General features: G+C 54.1%; 36 non-coding genes across 36 annotated transcripts; all 36 read right to left on the reverse strand.

Annotated features, from left to right (window-relative positions):
* Positions 1-6066: 6066 nt before the first annotated feature.
* On the reverse strand, positions 6067-6140 carry Trnai-aau (transfer RNA isoleucine (anticodon AAU)). Its single transcript has one exon. It is a non-coding gene; the product is annotated as a tRNA-Ile (tRNA).
* Positions 6141-6338: 198 nt separating this feature from the next.
* Trnae-uuc (transfer RNA glutamic acid (anticodon UUC)) lies at positions 6339-6410 on the reverse strand. Its single transcript has one exon. It is a non-coding gene; the product is annotated as a tRNA-Glu (tRNA).
* A 305-nt stretch (positions 6411-6715) lies between these two features.
* On the reverse strand, positions 6716-6788 carry Trnam-cau (transfer RNA methionine (anticodon CAU)). The gene has a single exon. It is a non-coding gene; the product is annotated as a tRNA-Met (tRNA).
* Positions 6789-7168: 380 nt separating this feature from the next.
* On the reverse strand, positions 7169-7239 carry Trnag-gcc (transfer RNA glycine (anticodon GCC)). Its single transcript has one exon. It is a non-coding gene; the product is annotated as a tRNA-Gly (tRNA).
* Positions 7240-8118: 879 nt separating this feature from the next.
* On the reverse strand, positions 8119-8192 carry Trnai-aau (transfer RNA isoleucine (anticodon AAU)). Its single transcript has one exon. It is a non-coding gene; the product is annotated as a tRNA-Ile (tRNA).
* Positions 8193-8390: 198 nt separating this feature from the next.
* Trnae-uuc (transfer RNA glutamic acid (anticodon UUC)) lies at positions 8391-8462 on the reverse strand. Its single transcript has one exon. It is a non-coding gene; the product is annotated as a tRNA-Glu (tRNA).
* A 305-nt stretch (positions 8463-8767) lies between these two features.
* Positions 8768-8840, reverse strand: Trnam-cau (transfer RNA methionine (anticodon CAU)). Its single transcript has one exon. It is a non-coding gene; the product is annotated as a tRNA-Met (tRNA).
* Positions 8841-9220: 380 nt separating this feature from the next.
* Positions 9221-9291, reverse strand: Trnag-gcc (transfer RNA glycine (anticodon GCC)). The gene has a single exon. It is a non-coding gene; the product is annotated as a tRNA-Gly (tRNA).
* Positions 9292-10170: 879 nt separating this feature from the next.
* On the reverse strand, positions 10171-10244 carry Trnai-aau (transfer RNA isoleucine (anticodon AAU)). Its single transcript has one exon. It is a non-coding gene; the product is annotated as a tRNA-Ile (tRNA).
* Positions 10245-10442: 198 nt separating this feature from the next.
* Trnae-uuc (transfer RNA glutamic acid (anticodon UUC)) lies at positions 10443-10514 on the reverse strand. Its single transcript has one exon. It is a non-coding gene; the product is annotated as a tRNA-Glu (tRNA).
* A 305-nt stretch (positions 10515-10819) lies between these two features.
* Trnam-cau (transfer RNA methionine (anticodon CAU)) lies at positions 10820-10892 on the reverse strand. The gene has a single exon. It is a non-coding gene; the product is annotated as a tRNA-Met (tRNA).
* A 380-nt stretch (positions 10893-11272) lies between these two features.
* Trnag-gcc (transfer RNA glycine (anticodon GCC)) lies at positions 11273-11343 on the reverse strand. Its single transcript has one exon. It is a non-coding gene; the product is annotated as a tRNA-Gly (tRNA).
* An 879-nt stretch (positions 11344-12222) lies between these two features.
* Trnai-aau (transfer RNA isoleucine (anticodon AAU)) lies at positions 12223-12296 on the reverse strand. Its single transcript has one exon. It is a non-coding gene; the product is annotated as a tRNA-Ile (tRNA).
* Positions 12297-12494: 198 nt separating this feature from the next.
* On the reverse strand, positions 12495-12566 carry Trnae-uuc (transfer RNA glutamic acid (anticodon UUC)). Its single transcript has one exon. It is a non-coding gene; the product is annotated as a tRNA-Glu (tRNA).
* Positions 12567-12871: 305 nt separating this feature from the next.
* Trnam-cau (transfer RNA methionine (anticodon CAU)) lies at positions 12872-12944 on the reverse strand. The gene has a single exon. It is a non-coding gene; the product is annotated as a tRNA-Met (tRNA).
* A 380-nt stretch (positions 12945-13324) lies between these two features.
* Positions 13325-13395, reverse strand: Trnag-gcc (transfer RNA glycine (anticodon GCC)). Its single transcript has one exon. It is a non-coding gene; the product is annotated as a tRNA-Gly (tRNA).
* An 879-nt stretch (positions 13396-14274) lies between these two features.
* On the reverse strand, positions 14275-14348 carry Trnai-aau (transfer RNA isoleucine (anticodon AAU)). The gene has a single exon. It is a non-coding gene; the product is annotated as a tRNA-Ile (tRNA).
* Positions 14349-14546: 198 nt separating this feature from the next.
* Positions 14547-14618, reverse strand: Trnae-uuc (transfer RNA glutamic acid (anticodon UUC)). The gene has a single exon. It is a non-coding gene; the product is annotated as a tRNA-Glu (tRNA).
* A 305-nt stretch (positions 14619-14923) lies between these two features.
* Trnam-cau (transfer RNA methionine (anticodon CAU)) lies at positions 14924-14996 on the reverse strand. Its single transcript has one exon. It is a non-coding gene; the product is annotated as a tRNA-Met (tRNA).
* Positions 14997-15376: 380 nt separating this feature from the next.
* Positions 15377-15447, reverse strand: Trnag-gcc (transfer RNA glycine (anticodon GCC)). Its single transcript has one exon. It is a non-coding gene; the product is annotated as a tRNA-Gly (tRNA).
* An 879-nt stretch (positions 15448-16326) lies between these two features.
* On the reverse strand, positions 16327-16400 carry Trnai-aau (transfer RNA isoleucine (anticodon AAU)). The gene has a single exon. It is a non-coding gene; the product is annotated as a tRNA-Ile (tRNA).
* Positions 16401-16598: 198 nt separating this feature from the next.
* On the reverse strand, positions 16599-16670 carry Trnae-uuc (transfer RNA glutamic acid (anticodon UUC)). The gene has a single exon. It is a non-coding gene; the product is annotated as a tRNA-Glu (tRNA).
* Positions 16671-16975: 305 nt separating this feature from the next.
* Trnam-cau (transfer RNA methionine (anticodon CAU)) lies at positions 16976-17048 on the reverse strand. The gene has a single exon. It is a non-coding gene; the product is annotated as a tRNA-Met (tRNA).
* A 380-nt stretch (positions 17049-17428) lies between these two features.
* Trnag-gcc (transfer RNA glycine (anticodon GCC)) lies at positions 17429-17499 on the reverse strand. Its single transcript has one exon. It is a non-coding gene; the product is annotated as a tRNA-Gly (tRNA).
* Positions 17500-18378: 879 nt separating this feature from the next.
* On the reverse strand, positions 18379-18452 carry Trnai-aau (transfer RNA isoleucine (anticodon AAU)). The gene has a single exon. It is a non-coding gene; the product is annotated as a tRNA-Ile (tRNA).
* A 198-nt stretch (positions 18453-18650) lies between these two features.
* Positions 18651-18722, reverse strand: Trnae-uuc (transfer RNA glutamic acid (anticodon UUC)). Its single transcript has one exon. It is a non-coding gene; the product is annotated as a tRNA-Glu (tRNA).
* Positions 18723-19027: 305 nt separating this feature from the next.
* Trnam-cau (transfer RNA methionine (anticodon CAU)) lies at positions 19028-19100 on the reverse strand. Its single transcript has one exon. It is a non-coding gene; the product is annotated as a tRNA-Met (tRNA).
* A 380-nt stretch (positions 19101-19480) lies between these two features.
* On the reverse strand, positions 19481-19551 carry Trnag-gcc (transfer RNA glycine (anticodon GCC)). Its single transcript has one exon. It is a non-coding gene; the product is annotated as a tRNA-Gly (tRNA).
* An 879-nt stretch (positions 19552-20430) lies between these two features.
* On the reverse strand, positions 20431-20504 carry Trnai-aau (transfer RNA isoleucine (anticodon AAU)). The gene has a single exon. It is a non-coding gene; the product is annotated as a tRNA-Ile (tRNA).
* A 198-nt stretch (positions 20505-20702) lies between these two features.
* Trnae-uuc (transfer RNA glutamic acid (anticodon UUC)) lies at positions 20703-20774 on the reverse strand. Its single transcript has one exon. It is a non-coding gene; the product is annotated as a tRNA-Glu (tRNA).
* Positions 20775-21079: 305 nt separating this feature from the next.
* Positions 21080-21152, reverse strand: Trnam-cau (transfer RNA methionine (anticodon CAU)). Its single transcript has one exon. It is a non-coding gene; the product is annotated as a tRNA-Met (tRNA).
* A 380-nt stretch (positions 21153-21532) lies between these two features.
* Positions 21533-21603, reverse strand: Trnag-gcc (transfer RNA glycine (anticodon GCC)). Its single transcript has one exon. It is a non-coding gene; the product is annotated as a tRNA-Gly (tRNA).
* An 879-nt stretch (positions 21604-22482) lies between these two features.
* Positions 22483-22556, reverse strand: Trnai-aau (transfer RNA isoleucine (anticodon AAU)). The gene has a single exon. It is a non-coding gene; the product is annotated as a tRNA-Ile (tRNA).
* Positions 22557-22754: 198 nt separating this feature from the next.
* Trnae-uuc (transfer RNA glutamic acid (anticodon UUC)) lies at positions 22755-22826 on the reverse strand. Its single transcript has one exon. It is a non-coding gene; the product is annotated as a tRNA-Glu (tRNA).
* A 305-nt stretch (positions 22827-23131) lies between these two features.
* Positions 23132-23204, reverse strand: Trnam-cau (transfer RNA methionine (anticodon CAU)). The gene has a single exon. It is a non-coding gene; the product is annotated as a tRNA-Met (tRNA).
* A 380-nt stretch (positions 23205-23584) lies between these two features.
* Positions 23585-23655, reverse strand: Trnag-gcc (transfer RNA glycine (anticodon GCC)). Its single transcript has one exon. It is a non-coding gene; the product is annotated as a tRNA-Gly (tRNA).
* Between the last annotated feature and the right edge of the window lie 39 nt (positions 23656-23694).

Genomic DNA, 23694 nt, shown 5'->3' on the forward strand with positions numbered 1-23694 from the left:
AAACAGGTGTCAACGCTGCACAACAGCACAACATGAGAGTGTATGTCGATGTGTGCGTCACACGCAAGAAATAGAAATCACCGAAAAGTAATAAAATGAAATCGCAACAGTCCGGGAACAGAAATTAAGAGACTGGAAAAACACTCCTGCAACGATGAATGTTCCACACAAACAGGCTGTATCTTCTAAAATATCCATGAAGTCTGGTGAACAAAATAAAATTCCTCAAAATTAAAAGGACACTCCTCTCTTGGAGATAAAACCAAAACGACCCGTAGTGAGTTTGTGGCACAAGTCACCAACCATAACACAAATAAAACAATTAAAAGAAGGAAAAGGAAATAAAAAGTGGAACGTTGCAGCTCAGGAAATCTCAGTTCAAGGTGTTTGCCGCAGTTCCATGTCATAGCCGTAATCCAAGGCCGCCTTCAAAAAATTCGCAAACAGTTCGCGAAATTGAACGCAATCCTTCAGTGTCATATACTGGGCCCACAAATAATCCAGGTAAATCACAGTATCAGTGACGGCCATATCGATAAGGGCATAAGCCGTATGCCCTAAGATCCAGACAGTGGCGTTATTTTTCGTCCGCGGGAAAGCTTTGAAGTGAGGCACTATCACACGACGAACAGTCACAAGGTGAGGAGGCGTTCTATTAATGTGGGCGACCATTCGTTGACACAGCCGCCATACCGTCGACACCGATGCACACTCAAAACGATGTTCCCGTGTGTCCACAGCACCACATCTACCACAGTTGGCAGAGGGAAGGAGATGAATGTCGGCAAGCCGCTGGTTCGTCGCTAGGGTGTTGTTGACGATCTTAAACCAGAGCGCACTCACGTCCGACGGCAACACCGGGTTGTTGATGTTTGCCCACACGTTCACCCATTCCACTGTGGGGTTCCGGAACACCAGTTTATGACGCGGAGGTTGTCCAGTCAGGGCAACGTAGAGTCCGCGGGCGGTCCTGTGTCTGTCGGTAGCCGTTGACAGAGCGTAGCTTCTCGTTAAAAAGTACTCCCGTATGTAGGACATCTTGTACGGGATGGCCGCGAGAGAGACGGGCGCCGCTTCAGAGTGTGGGCGGTAAAGCTCCAGGAGTGCCGCGGTGGTTCCTGCCGGGTTGTCGGACTGCAGGGTGGCTGTCCGGTGGACGAGCAGCGCGCCGCATTTACGTAGAACGTCGGTGAAACCGAGGCCGCCCAGCTGCCTGTCGATGACACAGGTCGAAGCCTTGACTTTAAAAATTTCATGCCGCCACAGGAGCCAGTAGACTGCCTGCGAAATCGCCCTCCCGATCGGCTTCGGAACACTAAGCAGTTGGGCGATGTACCACGCGTTGGATAAAATGAATGTGTTAATGACAGCCACACGTTGATGTAAGTTGAGTCGGCGACCTGAGTGGCTGCGACATAGGGTCTTCACAGTGCCAAGAATGCGCCTCCAGTTTAAAACTTGCATTTTTTGTGGGCACGCTACAATGTCGAGTCCTAAAATTTTGTGGGTGCGCACAACACGGAACCAGTCCTGTTCAGCAGACAGTCCCCGCCGACCCAGTGGTACCAATACAGTTTTCCGCGTATTCAGAGCGGCGCCAGAAGCACGTTCGTACAATGTCAGAACATCGCGAACTCTGTCCAAGTCATGTGCCCGCCCTATGAAAAGTCCCACGTCGTCAGCATAGGCAGCACATTTGAGAGAGACGTGACAGACCTGGATACCGTCAATGATTCGACCGATTGCGCGCAAAAACGGGTCGAGCGCAATGACAAATAGGAGCATTGATAAAGGACAGCCCTGTCTGACGGATCTTGTAATAGGAATGGGTGGCGACTGCCAACCATTGATTACAAGTACTGACGTCGCCGACGTTAAAAGATTCCGTATAGCATCGAGAAAGTGGCCGCCGAACCCCAGTTTTGTCATGACGGACAAAAGATAATCGTGCCCGATACGGTCGAATGCATTGGCAAAGTCGATGGAGAGAATGCCAGCGGACAGGTCATTAATTGCTGCGTACGCGACCACGTCTCGGTATGAAGCCGCAGCGTGAAAAATGCTACGGCGTTGCACACCACACGACTGAAAGGGACTGATTATCCTGTCCATGACCACACTGAGTTTCGTTGCGAGGCATCGTGCCGCCAGTTTATAGTCTGCATTTAAAAGTGTGATAGGGCGTAATGCCTCAACACGGCATGCTGTCGGTGTCTTCGGAATTAATATAATACGCCCTGCAACGAACTTCGAAGGGACAGCAGCACCACGAACAATTTCATTTATCATGATCGTCAATGTCTCACCGAAAATATCCCAATAAGCCAGGTAAAATTCGATGGGAAGGCCATCTGGACCTGGAGACTTCCCTCGACGACACGAACGCAACACGTCTTTCACATCGTCCCGTGACAACATCTCATCCAGTGACTGACGGTCAGATTCGGAGATGACAGTATCCAATTCATCTAACAGAAAGGAACGTGCGACATCATCGGCAGCTGTCCGTCCGAACAATCTCTTAAAGTGGTCGGTGACGTGGGGAACGATCTCATGCTTCGCCGTGAGACGAGCACCAGTGTCCGTGATGAGGGTGGTAATGTCTTTCCTCCGCGCCAACCGTTTCTCGCGTGCCAAGTGGTAAAGCGTTGGCACTTCGTCAATGGTCTCACACTGCGGTCGGCTCCTGACCAGAACACCTTGTGCCTTGTGGAGGTGATGCTGGAGTATCTTGCTTTTAATTCTATTCAAACGTGCGCGTAAGTTTTGATCTGGCGCCACGGGCGCATCAAGCGCATCTTGGAGGCACTGCTGGTAAAAGGCAATGGTGCGCCTCTCCCAATATGACGCCTCCCTTGCATACCGCATCGCAACACTGCGCAACTGCGGTTTGGCTAGGTCGACCCACCATTGTAAGACCGAGGCATAGCTTCCCCGTTTTTCAGAACAAAACTGCCACACGTTCTGAATCTCGCAACGTAAACCGGCGTCAGAGAGATGACGGGTATTGAGTTTCCAAACACGGGAAGGTGGCGCCTGCCTATTTGCCAGTAATTGCACGTCACACACAACACCGCAGTGATCGCTAAAAGCGACGGGATGTACCGCAACCCTGTGAAGATATTTTTGAAGCGGCCGCGACACATAAATGCGATCAATTCTGCTGGCACCGTTCGCATAAAAATGTGTGTATTGCGTCGTGGCAGGATGAAAATGACGCCAAACATCGATCAAGTCATTTGTCACAATTAGTTGGGAAAGTTCCGGGCACATGGTAGCCGTGGGAAATTGATCGGCTGCGGCAGTAACACAGTTAAAATCGCCGCCAACTACTACATTGCGGGTCGACGCAAAGAACGGAACCACATCTTGATTAAAGAAAACAGAACGTGCACGTTTATGATCAGTGCCACTCGGCGCGTAGATATTAATAAATGTGACATCCTGGATCGTACACGTAAGTAAGCGGCCATTCGGTAAAAATTGAACGTTAGTTGGTTGCAATACAGTTTTATAAAGAACAGCGGTGCCACAAGTACCTTCAACGTTAATGTTATAGATGACATCATAACCAGGGACGTTATTGAAGCGCTTAACAGTAACTTCCTGGAGCAATGCAACGTCATAGCCTCCCAAAGTTAAAAAGTCTATAAAACGTGCTATTTTATGCGCAGCTATGATGCGATTTACATTGAGTGATAAAACTGAGAAGATCTTTAGATGTTGACGAGCGGCGGCCATTTAAAACACAAACACTCAAGTATTAGCAAGAAAAATGAGAAACGGAAGACGCAGATGCAGCGTCTCAAGCACACCAATAGAACTGTCAAGAAGCACTGCAACCCATTATGTAACTCGTGGACAAAACTGTGCAGAAAATTACTGTCAGCGTGCAGGAACAGCGTAACATAACGTCGCAGGTAAACGGGGCACGAATTACAGCAGGTCCGCCGAAAGCCGCTAATGGGATCCAGGGTCGTCCTCCTCCTGCTTCCACCAGGGCGTCTCCGTTGGTCGGTCGGTCGGTTGGGCGCGACCACCAGCGGTGTCTGTGTACGTGGCCTCGTCCGCCTGTGTTGTTGCTGTACCGGCGGCCGACGTCGCCGAATGCCTGCGCGTGCGCTGCGGCAGCTGCTCGCTACTTTGCTCGCTTTTGCGCTTCGCAGCATGCGCACCCTGTTCGCGTGCCGTATTTAAGAACACCTTGAGATGTGCAGTTTGTTCCCTTATACGCTCCTGGCGCGCAGAGCTGTCAGAGGCAGGGGGGCACGATGTCTGAACTTCACTCTCACTGCCACTCTCTGAGACTGGGGTGCACGGTAAATCATCTGACTGCTGACTCCTAGTACCCTTATTTTTATTTTTCTTTGTACGCCCTTTCCTCGGTGCCAGGGGAACCTCTTCAGGCGGCGGAGGCGGTGGTAAGGAGGTGTCCATCTCTTCCGAAATAGCAACTGGTGCATGATCCGAAACATCTGGGACCTCCTTAGCAACTGAATCCGATTCTACCACAGCCGAGGACAAAATGGGAGCGTCCTCCATTCGATTCTGTGGCGCGTCTACAGTAACATTCACCTCACTTGGTACATCCTCAGTACGAATAGGGTCGGCAGGGCGGGGTTGTGATACAGTGCCCGCTACTATTTCACTCAGTAGTGGCACAAAGTGGCCACCAGTAGCCGCAACATCACTACGTGGGAGTTGCACGGGTCGTCTACGAGGACAATCAACACGTAAATGCTCAGTGGAATGACAAATTGAGCATGTGGGTGGCTGGCCGATATAAGTCACTTGAGCCCTACAGCCCGCAATCATTACGTAGGATGGAATGTGTTTCTTCAGGTCAATGCGGACACTACGTACTCCACTATTAACCTGGTACCGGTATGCACTGGACCACTTTTCGTTCACTACCGACAAGACAACGCCGTACTGCGTGAGAGCACGTGCAATCAAATCATTGCCGCATTCAGGGGGCACATTAAATACTCGAACCGTTCTAACACCATAACCCGAGGGCACAATCTGCACATCACTGACTGTGCCATCGACATGCCTAAATTTACGCACTCCGCCAAATTTCTCAACAAATTTTTCACAGATGTCGCCGGAAAAGAACTTCAAAAATAGCGAATATTGCGCGAAATCCAACTGAAAAGTGTCCACTAGATCTTCCGGGATTTTCAAATCTTCGAATATAAATTCGTGGATTTCAAAAGCGGTGGGCCGCAAAGCATTTCGATCGAACACAAACTGCGCAGTGTTTGCCCTAGTAACTGTCGACATGGTACTCACGTTGAAGAAACTTGAACACGTGGACCTCGAAACACTCGCTGAGCGCCGCCCCGCGAAGTAAACAAGCCGCAACCGCTCCGCTGCTCCGCGCGATGTGCGCGGATACGCTGTCCGAATGCGTCTGGATGTGCTCCCCTAGCCTGCCTCGAAATGCGCCTGCCGGGTACGATCACCTTCGGCCGCTGCCGACAGGCGGGAAGCCGACACAGCGCGGAGGCGGGGCGCTCGCTTGTGCGGTGGTGGTGTAATGGTCAGCATAGTTGCCTTCCAAGCGCCAGCCCTTAGTGTGTCTCGACTTGTCTCGACTTTGCTCAGCTGACGCGAGAGCTGACGCTCTCAAATCGGCCTATATCAAAACGACAAGCACGAGAAACGACTGAGAGAGGCAAGGAGAGGCGAGGCGATGGACACACAGCACGCCCCCTTCATTTCACGGTGGCGTTTCCCTGACCGAATCAGTCAAAGGAGAAACAAAAATAGGAAGTAAAACTGCCAATAGTGCCCTGTGTTCCCATGCGCTCACCCGCCCAAGTACTGACCAGGGCCAAAGTTGTTACGCATCGGCAATCGGACATTTTCTTTCATTTTCTCTTTATCGGTTGAGAACCAGTGTATTCAAGATATTATGGCCATTGCCGAGTGAATGCTGTAGTGCTTCCCGACGAGTCGGGTTCGGATCCTCTGTCAACTTCCACGCAGGGTGATGATCTTTTGGTCATCACACTCGCCAGCTGAAATCGGCGCTGCCTTTTCGCAGTAGTAAAAGAGTAGTGGCCCGTGGGGGGATCGAACCCACGACCTTCGCGTTATTAGCACGACGCTCTAACCAACTGAGCTAACGGGCCTCGGCAGACGCAGTTGCTCAGCCCTACGCTGGAAACGGGTGGCATGAAGCCATACACCATTTCTATGGGCGTCGTGTGTCTGCTTCCCTAGTCTATATTCTGCTGACGGTCACGAAACAGTAGCTATATTGCGAGCAGGACGGGAAACGGCCGCTCGGACAGCTCAAACTTGTCACGATTCGTGTGGAAAAAATTCCGTTCCGGTACCGGGAATCGAACCCGGGCCTCCTGGGTGAAAGCCAGGTATCCTAGCCACTAGACCACACCGGATGTGGCCGTTTCATTCGACCGTTCGTACGGTCGCTTGTCGCATTTCGTGTCGAGGGCCGCGTCGGCGCCCCTCTCTCTTTGCGAGCATCTTTACACATACTGACTGGCAAGGCGCGCACCTCAAACGTCGCAGAGCAGTGCTTTTGGCTTCGTGCTCTGCTGGGAAAAGAGGAAAAGGGAAGCTGTAAGTAGCAATAACAGGAAGTAAACATTCTCCCGCTGAAGCGTTGAAACGTTGTGGATAACAAACAAGAAATACGTTGGCGCCCTAGCAACAGCACCAGCATCAGTCACAGAAAATTAAATGCCCCGGGTGAGGATCGAACTCACGACCTTAAGATTATGAGACTTACGCGCTGCCTACTGCGCTACCGAGGCACGGGTGAACTGCTTGTCCTGGAAACTGCCTAAATACCGTACCCAATATTAGACGTAGAGACACTGTACTTCCTGGATAACGTGTTCTGATGCTACACATGCACTGCCGGCCCAGTTGATTGCGGTGTTGCTGCAGCTGTTGCAACGATAGGCAGCACTCCTTGTCGTTAAAGTTCAGTGCCTCGGAGGCACCGGGACACAGCAACTTGTGAGGCCAGGCCGACGCTAGTCTGTAGAACATGATGCGAGCGTCCTAGTGGGGACCCGCGAGTGCTGCGTTCTCGGTTCTTCTCAAGGGAATCCAGCTATACATTCTTGTGGATCGTGCATCTCAAGCGCGCAAGCCACGCGGCAGCATTATCGCGGGAAAAGCAAAATGATACATCGGCCGGGAATCGAACCCGGGCCGCCCGCGTGGCAGGCGAGCATTCTACCACTGAACCACCGATGCTCGGGCCAGCGGTAACTTCACGCTGCTTCCCGAGCAGATGTCTCAAGGGAAAGTGGGACTGCAGTCAAGCGCCGTAGCATTCTGTGGAGAAGGTGCTGCAGACGCTGAATCCTGCACTGCACTGCTTAAAAATGCCGCCAGAACGCGGTCCTCTGCGTACTCTTGCGTCGCCGGCGCCGACTCTTGCCAAAGGATGCGAAATGTGCGCGGATACGCTGTCCGAATGCGTCTGGATGTGCTCCCCTAGCCTGCCTCGAAATGCGCCTGCCGGGTACGATCACCTTCGGCCGCTGCCGACAGGCGGGAAGCCGACACAGCGCGGAGGCGGGGCGCTCGCTTGTGCGGTGGTGGTGTAATGGTCAGCATAGTTGCCTTCCAAGCGCCAGCCCTTAGTGTGTCTCGACTTGTCTCGACTTTGCTCAGCTGACGCGAGAGCTGACGCTCTCAAATCGGCCTATATCAAAACGACAAGCACGAGAAACGACTGAGAGAGGCAAGGAGAGGCGAGGCGATGGACACACAGCACGCCCCCTTCATTTCACGGTGGCGTTTCCCTGACCGAATCAGTCAAAGGAGAAACAAAAATAGGAAGTAAAACTGCCAATAGTGCCCTGTGTTCCCATGCGCTCACCCGCCCAAGTACTGACCAGGGCCAAAGTTGTTACGCATCGGCAATCGGACATTTTCTTTCATTTTCTCTTTATCGGTTGAGAACCAGTGTATTCAAGATATTATGGCCATTGCCGAGTGAATGCTGTAGTGCTTCCCGACGAGTCGGGTTCGGATCCTCTGTCAACTTCCACGCAGGGTGATGATCTTTTGGTCATCACACTCGCCAGCTGAAATCGGCGCTGCCTTTTCGCAGTAGTAAAAGAGTAGTGGCCCGTGGGGGGATCGAACCCACGACCTTCGCGTTATTAGCACGACGCTCTAACCAACTGAGCTAACGGGCCTCGGCAGACGCAGTTGCTCAGCCCTACGCTGGAAACGGGTGGCATGAAGCCATACACCATTTCTATGGGCGTCGTGTGTCTGCTTCCCTAGTCTATATTCTGCTGACGGTCACGAAACAGTAGCTATATTGCGAGCAGGACGGGAAACGGCCGCTCGGACAGCTCAAACTTGTCACGATTCGTGTGGAAAAAATTCCGTTCCGGTACCGGGAATCGAACCCGGGCCTCCTGGGTGAAAGCCAGGTATCCTAGCCACTAGACCACACCGGATGTGGCCGTTTCATTCGACCGTTCGTACGGTCGCTTGTCGCATTTCGTGTCGAGGGCCGCGTCGGCGCCCCTCTCTCTTTGCGAGCATCTTTACACATACTGACTGGCAAGGCGCGCACCTCAAACGTCGCAGAGCAGTGCTTTTGGCTTCGTGCTCTGCTGGGAGAAGAGGAAAAGGGAAGCTGTAAGTAGCAATAACAGGAAGTAAACATTCTCCCGCTGAAGCGTTGAAACGTTGTGGATAACAAACAAGAAATACGTTGGCGCCCTAGCAACAGCACCAGCATCAGTCACAGAAAATTAAATGCCCCGGGTGAGGATCGAACTCACGACCTTAAGATTATGAGACTTACGCGCTGCCTACTGCGCTACCGAGGCACGGGTGAACTGCTTGTCCTGGAAACTGCCTAAATACCGTACCCAATATTAGACGTAGAGACACTGTACTTCCTGGATAACGTGTTCTGTTGCTACACGTGCACTGCCGGCCCAGTTGATTGCGGTGTTGCTGCAGCTGTTGCAACGATAGGCAGCACTCCTTGTCGTTAAAGTTCAGTGCCTCGGAGGCACCGGGACACAGCAACTTGTGAGGCCAGGCCGACGCTAGTCTGTAGAACATGATGCGAGCGTCCTAGTGGGGACCCGCGAGTGCTGCGTTCTCGGTTCTTCTCAAGGGAATCCAGCTATACATTCTTGTGGATCGTGCATCTCAAGCGCGCAAGCCACGCGGCAGCATTATCGCGGGAAAAGCAAAATGATACATCGGCCGGGAATCGAACCCGGGCCGCCCGCGTGGCAGGCGAGCATTCTACCACTGAACCACCGATGCTCGGGCCAGCGGTAACTTCACGCTGCTTCCCGAGCAGATGTCTCAAGGGAAAGTGGGACTGCCGTCAAGCGCCGTAGCATTCTGTGGAGAAGGTGCTGCAGACGCTGAATCCTGCACTGCACTGCTTAAAAATGCCGCCAGAACGCGGTCCTCTGCGTACTCTTGCGTCGCCGGCGCCGACTCTTGCCAAAGGATGCGAAATGTGCGCGGATACGCTGTCCGAATGCGTCTGGATGTGCTCCCCTAGCCTGCCTCGAAATGCGCCTGCCGGGTACGATCACCTTCGGCCGCTGCCGACAGGCGGGAAGCCGACACAGCGCGGAGGCGGGGCGCTCGCTTGTGCGGTGGTGGTGTAATGGTCAGCATAGTTGCCTTCCAAGCGCCAGCCCTTAGTGTGTCTCGACTTGTCTCGACTTTGCTCAGCTGACGCGAGAGCTGACGCTCTCAAATCGGCCTATATCAAAACGACAAGCACGAGAAACGACTGAGAGAGGCAAGGAGAGGCGAGGCGATGGACACACAGCACGCCCCCTTCATTTCACGGTGGCGTTTCCCTGACCGAATCAGTCAAAGGAGAAACAAAAATAGGAAGTAAAACTGCCAATAGTGCCCTGTGTTCCCATGCGCTCACCCGCCCAAGTACTGACCAGGGCCAAAGTTGTTACGCATCGGCAATCGGACATTTTCTTTCATTTTCTCTTTATCGGTTGAGAACCAGTGTATTCAAGATATTATGGCCATTGCCGAGTGAATGCTGTAGTGCTTCCCGACGAGTCGGGTTCGGATCCTCTGTCAACTTCCATGCAGGGTGATGATCTTTTGGTCATCACACTCGCCAGCTGAAATCGGCGCTGCCTTTTCGCAGTAGTAAAAGAGTAGTGGCCCGTGGGGGGATCGAACCCACGACCTTCGCGTTATTAGCACGACGCTCTAACCAACTGAGCTAACGGGCCTCGGCAGACGCAGTTGCTCAGCCCTACGCTGGAAACGGGTGGCATGAAGCCATACACCATTTCTATGGGCGTCGTGTGTCTGCCTCCCTAGTCTATATTCTGCTGACGGTCACGAAACAGTAGCTATATTGCGAGCAGGACGGGAAACGGCCGCTCGGACAGCTCAAACTTGTCACGATTCGTGTGGAAAAAATTCCGTTCCGGTACCGGGAATCGAACCCGGGCCTCCTGGGTGAAAGCCAGGTATCCTAGCCACTAGACCACACCGGATGTGGCCGTTTCATTCGACCGTTCGTACGGTCGCTTGTCGCATTTCGTGTCGAGGGCCGCGTCGGCGCCCCTCTCTCTTTGCGAGCATCTTTACACATACTGACTGGCAAGGCGCGCACCTCAAACGTCGCAGAGCAGTGCTTTTGGCTTCGTGCTCTGCTGGGAGAAGAGGAAAAGGGAAGCAGTAAGTAGCAATAACAGGAAGTAAACATTCTCCCGCTGAAGCGTTGAAACGTTGTGGATAACAAACAAGAAATACGTTGGCGCCCTAGCAACAGCACCAGCATCAGTCACAGAAAATTAAATGCCCCGGGTGAGGATCGAACTCACGACCTTAAGATTATGAGACTTACGCGCTGCCTACTGCGCTACCGAGGCACGGGTGAACTGCTTGTCCTGGAAACTGCCTAAATACCGTACCCAATATTAGACGTAGAGACACTGTACTTCCTGGATAACGTGTTCTGTTGCTACACGTGCACTGCCGGCCCAGTTGATTGCGGTGCTGCTGCAGCTGTTGCAACGATAGGCAGCACTCCTTGTCGTTAAAGTTCAGTGCCTCGGAGGCACCGGGACACAGCAACTTGTGAGGCCAGGCCGACGCTAGTCTGTAGAACATGATGCGAGCGTCCTAGTGGGGACCCGCGAGTGCTGCGTTCTCGGTTCTTCTCAAGGGAATCCAGCTATACATTCTTGTGGATCGTGCATCTCAAGCGCGCAAGCCACGCGGCAGCATTATCGCGGGAAAAGCAAAATGATACATCGGCCGGGAATCGAACCCGGGCCGCCCGCGTGGCAGGCGAGCATTCTACCACTGAACCACCGATGCTCGGGCCAGCGGTAACTTCACGCTGCTTCCCGAGCAGATGTCTCAAGGGAAAGTGGGACTGCCGTCAAGCGCCGTAGCATTCTGTGGAGAAGGTGCTGCAGACGCTGAATCCTGCACTGCACTGCTTAAAAATGCCGCCAGAACGCGGTCCTCTGCGTACTCTTGCGTCGCCGGCGCCGACTCTTGCCAAAGGATGCGAAATGTGCGCGGATACGCTGTCCGAATGCGTCTGGATGTGCTCCCCTAGCCTGCCTCGAAATGCGCCTGCCGGGTACGATCACCTTCGGCCGCTGCCGACAGGCGGGAAGCCGACACAGCGCGGAGGCGGGGCGCTCGCTTGTGCGGTGGTGGTGTAATGGTCAGCATAGTTGCCTTCCAAGCGCCAGCCCTTAGTGTGTCTCGACTTGTCTCGACTTTGCTCAGCTGACGCGAGAGCTGACGCTCTCAAATCGGCCTATATCAAAACGACAAGCACGAGAAACGACTGAGAGAGGCAAGGAGAGGCGAGGCGATGGACACACAGCACGCCCCCTTCATTTCACGGTGGCGTTTCCCTGACCGAATCAGTCAAAGGAGAAACAAAAATAGGAAGTAAAACTGCCAATAGTGCCCTGTGTTCCCATGCGCTCACCCGCCCAAGTACTGACCAGGGCCAAAGTTGTTACGCATCGGCAATCGGACATTTTCTTTCATTTTCTCTTTATCGGTTGAGAACCAGTGTATTCAAGATATTATGGCCATTGCCGAGTGAATGCTGTAGTGCTTCCCGACGAGTCGGGTTCGGATCCTCTGTCAACTTCCACGCAGGGTGATGATCTTTTGGTCATCACACTCGCCAGCTGAAATCGGCGCTGCCTTTTCGCAGTAGTAAAAGAGTAGTGGCCCGTGGGGGGATCGAACCCACGACCTTCGCGTTATTAGCACGACGCTCTAACCAACTGAGCTAACGGGCCTCGGCAGACGCAGTTGCTCAGCCCTACGCTGGAAACGGGTGGCATGAAGCCATACACCATTTCTATGGGCGTCGTGTGTCTGCCTCCCTAGTCTATATTCTGCTGACGGTCACGAAACAGTAGCTATATTGCGAGCAGGACGGGAAACGGCCGCTCGGACAGCTCAAACTTGTCACGATTCGTGTGGAAAAAATTCCGTTCCGGTACCGGGAATCGAACCCGGGCCTCCTGGGTGAAAGCCAGGTATCCTAGCCACTAGACCACACCGGATGTGGCCGTTTCATTCGACCGTTCGTACGGTCGCTTGTCGCATTTCGTGTCGAGGGCCGCGTCGGCGCCCCTCTCTCTTTGCGAGCATCTTTACACATACTGACTGGCAAGGCGCGCACCTCAAACGTCGCAGAGCAGTGCTTTTGGCTTCGTGCTCTGCTGGGAGAAGAGGAAAAGGGAAGCAGTAAGTAGCAATAACAGGAAGTAAACATTCTCCCGCTGAAGCGTTGAAACGTTGTGGATAACAAACAAGAAATACGTTGGCGCCCTAGCAACAGCACCAGCATCAGTCACAGAAAATTAAATGCCCCGGGTGAGGATCGAACTCACGACCTTAAGATTATGAGACTTACGCGCTGCCTACTGCGCTACCGAGGCACGGGTGAACTGCTTGTCCTGGAAACTGCCTAAATACCGTACCCAATATTAGACGTAGAGACACTGTACTTCCTGGATAACGTGTTCTGTTGCTACACGTGCACTGCCGGCCCAGTTGATTGCGGTGTTGCTGCAGCTGTTGCAACGATAGGCAGCACTCCTTGTCGTTAAAGTTCAGTGCCTCGGAGGCACCGGGACACAGCAACTTGTGAGGCCAGGCCGACGCTAGTCTGTAGAACATGATGCGAGCGTCCTAGTGGGGACCCGCGAGTGCTGCGTTCTCGGTTCTTCTCAAGGGAATCCAGCTATACATTCTTGTGGATCGTGCATCTCAAGCGCGCAAGCCACGCGGCAGCATTATCGCGGGAAAAGCAAAATGATACATCGGCCGGGAATCGAACCCGGGCCGCCCGCGTGGCAGGCGAGCATTCTACCACTGAACCACCGATGCTCGGGCCAGCGGTAACTTCACGCTGCTTCCCGAGCAGATGTCTCAAGGGAAAGTGGGACTGCCGTCAAGCGCCGTAGCATTCTGTGGAGAAGGTGCTGCAGACGCTGAATCCTGCACTGCACTGCTTAAAAATGCCGCCAGAACGCGGTCCTCTGCGTACTCTTGCGTCGCCGGCGCCGACTCTTGCCAAAGGATGCGAAATGTGCGCGGATACGCTGTCCGAATGCGTCTGGATGTGCTCCCCTAGCCTGCCTCGAAATGCGCCTGCCGGGTACGATCACCTTCGGCCGCTGCCGACAGGCGGGAAGCCGACACAGCGCGGAGGCGGGGCGCTCGCTTGTGCGGTGGTGGTGTAATGGTCAGCATAGTTGCCTTCCAAGCGCCAGCCCTTAGTGTGTCTCGACTTGTCTCGACTTTGCTCAGCTGACGCGAGAGCTGACGCTCTCAAATCGGCCTATATCAAAACGACAAGCACGAGAAACGACTGAGAGAGGCAAGGAGAGGCGAGGCGATGGACACACAGCACGCCCCCTTCATTTCACGGTGGCGTTTCCCTGACCGAATCAGTCAAAGGAGAAACAAAAATAGGAAGTAAAACTGCCAATAGTGCCCTGTGTTCCCATGCGCTCACCCGCCCAAGTACTGACCAGGGCCAAAGTTGTTACGCATCGGCAATCGGACATTTTCTTTCATTTTCTCTTTATCGGTTGAGAACCAGTGTATTCAAGATATTATGGCCATTGCCGAGTGAATGCTGTAGTGCTTCCCGACGAGTCGGGTTCGGATCCTCTGTCAACTTCCACGCAGGGTGATGATCTTTTGGTCATCACACTCGCCAGCTGAAATCGGCGCTGCCTTTTCGCAGTAGTAAAAGAGTAGTGGCCCGTGGGGGGATCGAACCCACGACCTTCGCGTTATTAGCACGACGCTCTAACCAACTGAGCTAACGGGCCTCGGCAGACGCAGTTGCTCAGCCCTACGCTGGAAACGGGTGGCATGAAGCCATACACCATTTCTATGGGCGTCGTGTGTCTGCCTCCCTAGTCTATATTCTGCTGACGGTCACGAAACAGTAGCTATATTGCGAGCAGGACGGGAAACGGCCGCTCGGACAGCTCAAACTTGTCACGATTCGTGTGGAAAAAATTCCGTTCCGGTACCGGGAATCGAACCCGGGCCTCCTGGGTGAAAGCCAGGTATCCTAGCCACTAGACCACACCGGATGTGGCCGTTTCATTCGACCGTTCGTACGGTCGCTTGTCGCATTTCGTGTCGAGGGCCGCGTCGGCGCCCCTCTCTCTTTGCGAGCATCTTTACACATACTGACTGGCAAGGCGCGCACCTCAAACGTCGCAGAGCAGTGCTTTTGGCTTCGTGCTCTGCTGGGAGAAGAGGAAAAGGGAAGCAGTAAGTAGCAATAACAGGAAGTAAACATTCTCCCGCTGAAGCGTTGAAACGTTGTGGATAACAAACAAGAAATACGTTGGCGCCCTAGCAACAGCACCAGCATCAGTCACAGAAAATTAAATGCCCCGGGTGAGGATCGAACTCACGACCTTAAGATTATGAGACTTACGCGCTGCCTACTGCGCTACCGAGGCACGGGTGAACTGCTTGTCCTGGAAACTGCCTAAATACCGTACCCAATATTAGACGTAGAGACACTGTACTTCCTGGATAACGTGTTCTGTTGCTACACGTGCACTGCCGGCCCAGTTGATTGCGGTGTTGCTGCAGCTGTTGCAACGATAGGCAGCACTCCTTGTCGTTAAAGTTCAGTGCCTCGGAGGCACCGGGACACAGCAACTTGTGAGGCCAGGCCGACGCTAGTCTGTAGAACATGATGCGAGCGTCCTAGTGGGGACCCGCGAGTGCTGCGTTCTCGGTTCTTCTCAAGGGAATCCAGCTATACATTCTTGTGGATCGTGCATCTCAAGCGCGCAAGCCACGCGGCAGCATTATCGCGGGAAAAGCAAAATGATACATCGGCCGGGAATCGAACCCGGGCCGCCCGCGTGGCAGGCGAGCATTCTACCACTGAACCACCGATGCTCGGGCCAGCGGTAACTTCACGCTGCTTCCCGAGCAGATGTCTCAAGGGAAAGTGGGACTGCCGTCAAGCGCCGTAGCATTCTGTGGAGAAGGTGCTGCAGACGCTGAATCCTGCACTGCACTGCTTAAAAATGCCGCCAGAACGCGGTCCTCTGCGTACTCTTGCGTCGCCGGCGCCGACTCTTGCCAAAGGATGCGAAATGTGCGCGGATACGCTGTCCGAATGCGTCTGGATGTGCTCCCCTAGCCTGCCTCGAAATGCGCCTGCCGGGTACGATCACCTTCGGCCGCTGCCGACAGGCGGGAAGCCGACACAGCGCGGAGGCGGGGCGCTCGCTTGTGCGGTGGTGGTGTAATGGTCAGCATAGTTGCCTTCCAAGCGCCAGCCCTTAGTGTGTCTCGACTTGTCTCGACTTTGCTCAGCTGACGCGAGAGCTGACGCTCTCAAATCGGCCTATATCAAAACGACAAGCACGAGAAACGACTGAGAGAGGCAAGGAGAGGCGAGGCGATGGACACACAGCACGCCCCCTTCATTTCACGGTGGCGTTTCCCTGACCGAATCAGTCAAAGGAGAAACAAAAATAGGAAGTAAAACTGCCAATAGTGCCCTGTGTTCCCATGCGCTCACCCGCCCAAGTACTGACCAGGGCCAAAGTTGTTACGCATCGGCAATCGGACATTTTCTTTCATTTTCTCTTTATCGGTTGAGAACCAGTGTATTCAAGATATTATGGCCATTGCCGAGTGAATGCTGTTGTGCTTCCCGACGAGTCGGGTTCGGATCCTCTGTCAACTTCCACGCAGGGTGATGATCTTTTGGTCATCACACTCGCCAGCTGAAATCGGCGCTGCCTTTTCGCAGTAGTAAAAGAGTAGTGGCCCGTGGGGGTATCGAACCCACGACCTTCGCGTTATTAGCACGACGCCCTAACCAACTGGGCTAACGGGCCTCGGCAGACGCAGTTGCTCAGCCCTACGCTGGAAACGGGTGGCATGAAGCCATACACCATTTCTATGGGCGTCGTGTGTCTGCTTCCCTAGTCTATATTCTGCTGACGGTCACGAAACAGTAGCTATATTGCGAGCAGGACGGGAAACGGCCGCTCGGACAGCTCAAACTTGTCACGATTCGTGTGGAAAAAATTCCGTTCCGGTACCGGGAATCGAACCCGGGCCTCCTGGGTGAAAGCCAGGTATCCTAGCCACTAGACCACACCGGATGTGGCCGTTTCATTCGACCGTTCGTACGGTCGCTTGTCGCATTTCGTGTCGAGGGCCGCGTCGGCGCCCCTCTCTCTTTGCGAGCATCTTTACACATACTGACTGGCAAGGCGCGCACCTCAAACGTCGCAGAGCAGTGCTTTTGGCTTCGTGCTCTGCTGGGAGAAGAGGAAAAGGGAAGCAGTAAGTAGCAATAACAGGAAGTAAACATTCTCCCGCTGAAGCGTTGAAACGTTGTGGATAACAAACAAGAAATACGTTGGCGCCCTAGCAACAGCACCAGCATCAGTCACAGAAAATTAAATGCCCCGGGTGAGGATCGAACTCACGACCTTAAGATTATGAGACTTACGCGCTGCCTACTGCGCTACCGAGGCACGGGTGAACTGCTTGTCCTGGAAACTGCCTAAATACCGTACCCAATATTAGACGTAGAGACACTGTACTTCCTGGATAACGTGTTCTGTTGCTACACGTGCACTGCCGGCCCAGTTGATTGCGGTGTTGCTGCAGCTGTTGCAACGATAGGCAGCACTCCTTGTCGTTAAAGTTCAGTGCCTCGGAGGCACCGGGACACAGCAACTTGTGAGGCCAGGCCGACGCTAGTCTGTAGAACATGATGCGAGCGTCCTAGTGGGGACCCGCGAGTGCTGCGTTCTCGGTTCTTCTCAAGGGAATCCAGCTATACATTCTTGTGGATCGTGCATCTCAAGCGCGCAAGCCACGCGGCAGCATTATCGCGGGAAAAGCAAAATGATACATCGGCCGGGAATCGAACCCGGGCCGCCCGCGTGGCAGGCGAGCATTCTACCACTGAACCACCGATGCTCGGGCCAGCGGTAACTTCACGCTGCTTCCCGAGCAGATGTCTCAAGGGAAAGTGGGACTGCCGTCAAGCGCCGTAGCATTCTGTGGAGAAGGTGCTGCAGACGCTGAATCCTGCACTGCACTGCTTAAAAATGCCGCCAGAACGCGGTCCTCTGCGTACTCTTGCGTCGCCGGCGCCGACTCTTGCCAAAGGATGCGAAATGTGCGCGGATACGCTGTCCGAATGCGTCTGGATGTGCTCCCCTAGCCTGCCTCGAAATGCGCCTGCCGGGTACGATCACCTTCGGCCGCTGCCGACAGGCGGGAAGCCGACACAGCGCGGAGGCGGGGCGCTCGCTTGTGCGGTGGTGGTGTAATGGTCAGCATAGTTGCCTTCCAAGCGCCAGCCCTTAGTGTGTCTCGACTTGTCTCGACTTTGCTCAGCTGACGCGAGAGCTGACGCTCTCAAATCGGCCTATATCAAAACGACAAGCACGAGAAACGACTGAGAGAGGCAAGGAGAGGCGAGGCGATGGACACACAGCACGCCCCCTTCATTTCACGGTGGCGTTTCCCTGACCGAATCAGTCAAAGGAGAAACAAAAATAGGAAGTAAAACTGCCAATAGTGCCCTGTGTTCCCATGCGCTCACCCGCCCAAGTACTGACCAGGGCCAAAGTTGTTACGCATCGGCAATCGGACATTTTCTTTCATTTTCTCTTTATCGGTTGAGAACCAGTGTATTCAAGATATTATGGCCATTGCCGAGTGAATGCTGTTGTGCTTCCCGACGAGTCGGGTTCGGATCCTCTGTCAACTTCCACGCAGGGTGATGATCTTTTGGTCATCACACTCGCCAGCTGAAATCGGCGCTGCCTTTTCGCAGTAGTAAAAGAGTAGTGGCCCGTGGGGGTATCGAACCCACGACCTTCGCGTTATTAGCACGACGCCCTAACCAACTGGGCTAACGGGCCTCGGCAGACGCAGTTGCTCAGCCCTACGCTGGAAACGGGTGGCATGAAGCCATACACCATTTCTATGGGCGTCGTGTGTCTGCTTCCCTAGTCTATATTCTGCTGACGGTCACGAAACAGTAGCTATATTGCGAGCAGGACGGGAAACGGCCGCTCGGACAGCTCAAACTTGTCACGATTCGTGTGGAAAAAATTCCGTTCCGGTACCGGGAATCGAACCCGGGCCTCCTGGGTGAAAGCCAGGTATCCTAGCCACTAGACCACACCGGATGTGGCCGTTTCATTCGACCGTTCGTACGGTCGCTTGTCGCATTTCGTGTCGAGGGCCGCGTCGGCGCCCCTCTCTCTTTGCGAGCATCTTTACACATACTGACTGGCAAGGCGCGCACCTCAAACGTCGCAGAGCAGTGCTTTTGGCTTCGTGCTCTGCTGGGAGAAGAGGAAAAGGGAAGCAGTAAGTAGCAATAACAGGAAGTAAACATTCTCCCGCTGAAGCGTTGAAACGTTGTGGATAACAAACAAGAAATACGTTGGCGCCCTAGCAACAGCACCAGCATCAGTCACAGAAAATTAAATGCCCCGGGTGAGGATCGAACTCACGACCTTAAGATTATGAGACTTACGCGCTGCCTACTGCGCTACCGAGGCACGGGTGAACTGCTTGTCCTGGAAACTGCCTAAATACCGTACCCAATATTAGACGTAGAGACACTGTACTTCCTGGATAACGTGTTCTGTTGCTACACGTGCACTGCCGGCCCAGTTGATTGCGGTGTTGCTGCAGCTGTTGCAACGATAGGCAGCACTCCTTGTCGTTAAAGTTCAGTGCCTCGGAGGCACCGGGACACAGCAACTTGTGAGGCCAGGCCGACGCTAGTCTGTAGAACATGATGCGAGCGTCCTAGTGGGGACCCGCGAGTGCTGCGTTCTCGGTTCTTCTCAAGGGAATCCAGCTATACATTCTTGTGGATCGTGCATCTCAAGCGCGCAAGCCACGCGGCAGCATTATCGCGGGAAAAGCAAAATGATACATCGGCCGGGAATCGAACCCGGGCCGCCCGCGTGGCAGGCGAGCATTCTACCACTGAACCACCGATGCTCGGGCCAGCGGTAACTTCACGCTGCTTCCCGAGCAGATGTCTCAAGGGAAAGTGGGACTGCCGTCAAGCGCCGTAGCATTCTGTGGAGAAGGTGCTGCAGACGCTGAATCCTGCACTGCACTGCTTAAAAATGCCGCCAGAACGCGGTCCTCTGCGTACTCTTGCGTCGCCGGCGCCGACTCTTGCCAAAGGATGCGAAATGTGCGCGGATACGCTGTCCGAATGCGTCTGGATGTGCTCCCCTAGCCTGCCTCGAAATGCGCCTGCCGGGTACGATCACCTTCGGCCGCTGCCGACAGGCGGGAAGCCGACACAGCGCGGAGGCGGGGCGCTCGCTTGTGCGGTGGTGGTGTAATGGTCAGCATAGTTGCCTTCCAAGCGCCAGCCCTTAGTGTGTCTCGACTTGTCTCGACTTTGCTCAGCTGACGCGAGAGCTGACGCTCTCAAATCGGCCTATATCAAAACGACAAGCACGAGAAACGACTGAGAGAGGCAAGGAGAGGCGAGGCGATGGACACACAGCACGCCCCCTTCATTTCACGGTGGCGTTTCCCTGACCGAATCAGTCAAAGGAGAAACAAAAATAGGAAGTAAAACTGCCAATAGTGCCCTGTGTTCCCATGCGCTCACCCGCCCAAGTACTGACCAGGGCCAAAGTTGTTACGCATCGGCAATCGGACATTTTCTTTCATTTTCTCTTTATCGGTTGAGAACCAGTGTATTCAAGATATTATGGCCATTGCCGAGTGAATGCTGTAGTGCTTCCCGACGAGTCGGGTTCGGATCCTCTGTCAACTTCCACGCAGGGTGATGATCTTTTGGTCATCACACTCGCCAGCTGAAATCGGCGCTGCCTTTTCGCAGTAGTAAAAGAGTAGTGGCCCGTGGGGGGATCGAACCCACAACCTTCGCGTTATTAGCACGACGCTCTAACCAACTGAGCTAACGGGCCTCGGCAGACGCAGTTGCTCAGCCCTACGCTGGAAACGGGTGGCATGAAGCCATACACCATTTCTATGGGCGTCGTGTGTCTGCCTCCCTAGTCTATATTCTGCTGACGGTCACGAAACAGTAGCTATATTGCGAGCAGGACGGGAAACGGCCGCTCGGACAGCTCAAACTTGTCACGATTCGTGTGGAAAAAATTCCGTTCCGGTACCGGGAATCGAACCCGGGCCTCCTGGGTGAAAGCCAGGTATCCTAGCCACTAGACCACACCGGATGTGGCCGTTTCATTCGACCGTTCGTACGGTCGCTTGTCGCATTTCGTGTCGAGGGCCGCGTCGGCGCCCCTCTCTCTTTGCGAGCATCTTTACACATACTGACTGGCAAGGCGCGCACCTCAAACGTCGCAGAGCAGTGCTTTTGGCTTCGTGCTCTGCTGGGAGAAGAAGAAAAGGGAAGCAGTAAGTAGCAATAACAGGAAGTAAACATTCTCCCGCTGAAGCGTTGAAACGTTGTGGATAACAAACAAGAAATACGTTGGCGCCCTAGCAACAGCACCAGCATCAGTCACAGAAAATTAAATGCCCCGGGTGAGGATCGAACTCACGACCTTAAGATTATGAGACTTACGCGCTGCCTACTGCGCTACCGAGGCACGGGTGAACTGCTTGTCCTGGAAACTGCCTAAATACCGTACCCAATATTAGACGTAGAGACACTGTACTTCCTGGATAACGTGTTCTGTTGCTACACGTGCACTGCCGGCCCAGTTGATTGCGGTGTTGCTGCAGCTGTTGCAACGATAGGCAGCACTCCTTGTCGTTAAAGTTCAGTGCCTCGGAGGCACCGGGACACAGCAACTTGTGAGGCCAGGCCGACGCTAGTCTGTAGAACATGATGCGAGCGTCCTAGTGGGGACCCGCGAGTGCTGCGTTCTCGGTTCTTCTCAAGGGAATCCAGCTATACATTCTTGTGGATCGTGCATCTCAAGCGCGCAAGCCACGCGGCAGCATTATCGCGGGAAAAGCAAAATGATACATCGGCCGGGAATCGAACCCGGGCCGCCCGCGTGGCAGGCGAGCATTCTACCACTGAACCACCGATGCTCGGGCCAGCGGTAACTTCACGCTGCTTCCCGAGCAGATGTCTCAAGGGAAAGTGGGACTGCCGTCAAGCGCCGTAGCATTCTGTGGAGAAGGTGCTGCAGACGCTGAATCCTGCACTGCACTGCTTAAAAATGCCGCCAGAACGCGGTCCTCTGCGTACTCTTGCGTCGCCGGCGCCGACTCTTGCCAAAGGATGCGAAATGTGCGCGGATACGCTGTCCGAATGCGTCTGGATGTGCTCCCCTAGCCTGCCTCGAAATGCGCCTGCCGGGTACGATCACCTTCGGCCGCTGCCGACAGGCGGGAAGCCGACACAGCGCGGAGGCGGGGCGCTCGCTTGTGCGGTGGTGGTGTAATGGTCAGCATAGTTGCCTTCCAAGCGCCAGCCCTTAGTGTGTCTCGACTTGTCTCGACTTTGCTCAGCTGACGCGAGAGCTGACGCTCTCAAATCGGCCTATATCAAAACGACAAGCACGAGAAACGACTGAGAGAGGCAAGGAGAGGCGAGGCGATGGACACACAGCACGCCCCCTTCATTTCACGGTGGCGTTTCCCTGACCGAATCAGTCAAAGGAGAAACAAAAATAGGAAGTAAAACTGCCAATAGTGCCCTGTGTTCCCATGCGCTCACCCGCCCAAGTACTGACCAGGGCCAAAGTTGTTACGCATCGGCAATCGGACATTTTCTTTCATTTTCTCTTTATCGGTTGAGAACCAGTGTATTCAAGATATTATGGCCATTGCCGAGTGAATGCTGTAGTGCTTCCCGACGAGTCGGGTTCGGATCCTCTGTCAACTTCCACGCAGGGTGATGATCTTTTGGTCATCACACTCGCCAGCTGAAATCGGCGCTGCCTTTTCGCAGTAGTAAAAGAGTAGTGGCCCGTGGGGGGATCGAACCCACGACCTTCGCGTTATTAGCACGACGCTCTAACCAACTGAGCTAACGGGCCTCGGCAGACGCAGTTGCTCAGCCCTACGCTGGAAACGGGTGGCATGAAGCCATACACCATTTCTATGGGCGTCGTGTGTCTGCCTCCCTAGTCTATATTCTGCTGACGGTCACGAAACAGTAGCTATATTGCGAGCAGGACGGGAAACGGCCGCTCGGACAGCTCAAACTTGTCACGATTCGTGTGGAAAAAATTCCGTTCCGGTACCGGGAATCGAACCCGGGCCTCCTGGGTGAAAGCCAGGTATCCTAGCCACTAGACCACACCGGATGTGGCCGTTTCATTCGACCGTTCGTACGGTCGCTTGTCGCATTTCGTGTCGAGGGCCGCGTCGGCGCCCCTCTCTCTTTGCGAGCATCTTTACACATACTGACTGGCAAGGCGCGCACCTCAAACGTCGCAGAGCAGTGCTTTTGGCTTCGTGCTCTGCTGGGAGAAGAGGAAAAGGGAAGCAGTAAGTAGCAATAACAGGAAGTAAACATTCTCCCGCTGAAGCGTTGAAACGTTGTGGATAACAAACAAGAAATACGTTGGCGCCCTAGCAACAGCACCAGCATCAGTCACAGAAAATTAAATGCCCCGGGTGAGGATCGAACTCACGACCTTAAGATTATGAGACTTACGCGCTGCCTACTGCGCTACCGAGGCACGGGTGAACTGCTTGTCCTGGAAACTGCCTAAATACCGTACCCAATATTAGACGTAGAGACACTGTACTTCCTGGATAACGTGTTCTGTTGCTACACGTGCACTGCCGGCCCAGTTGATTGCGGTGTTGCTGCAGCTGTTGCAACGATAGGCAGCACTCCTTGTCGTTAAAGTTCAGTGCCTCGGAGGCACCGGGACACAGCAACTTGTGAGGCCAGGCCGACGCTAGTCTGTAGAACATGATGCGAGCGTCCTAGTGGGGACCCGCGAGTGCTGCGTTCTCGGTTCTTCTCAAGGGAATCCAGCTATACATTCTTGTGGATCGTGCATCTCAAGCGCGCAAGCCACGCGGCAGCATTATCGCGGGAAAAGCAAAATGATACATCGGCCGGGAATCGAACCCGGGCCGCCCGCGTGGCAGGCGAGCATTCTACCACTGAACCACCGATGCTCGGGCCAGCGGTAACTTCACGCTGCTTCCCGAGCAGAT

Source organism: Schistocerca serialis, chromosome 2 (assembly GCF_023864345.2).
Source record: "Schistocerca serialis cubense isolate TAMUIC-IGC-003099 chromosome 2, iqSchSeri2.2, whole genome shotgun sequence".
In the NCBI taxonomy this organism is placed as follows: Eukaryota; Metazoa; Arthropoda; class Insecta; order Orthoptera; family Acrididae; genus Schistocerca; species Schistocerca serialis.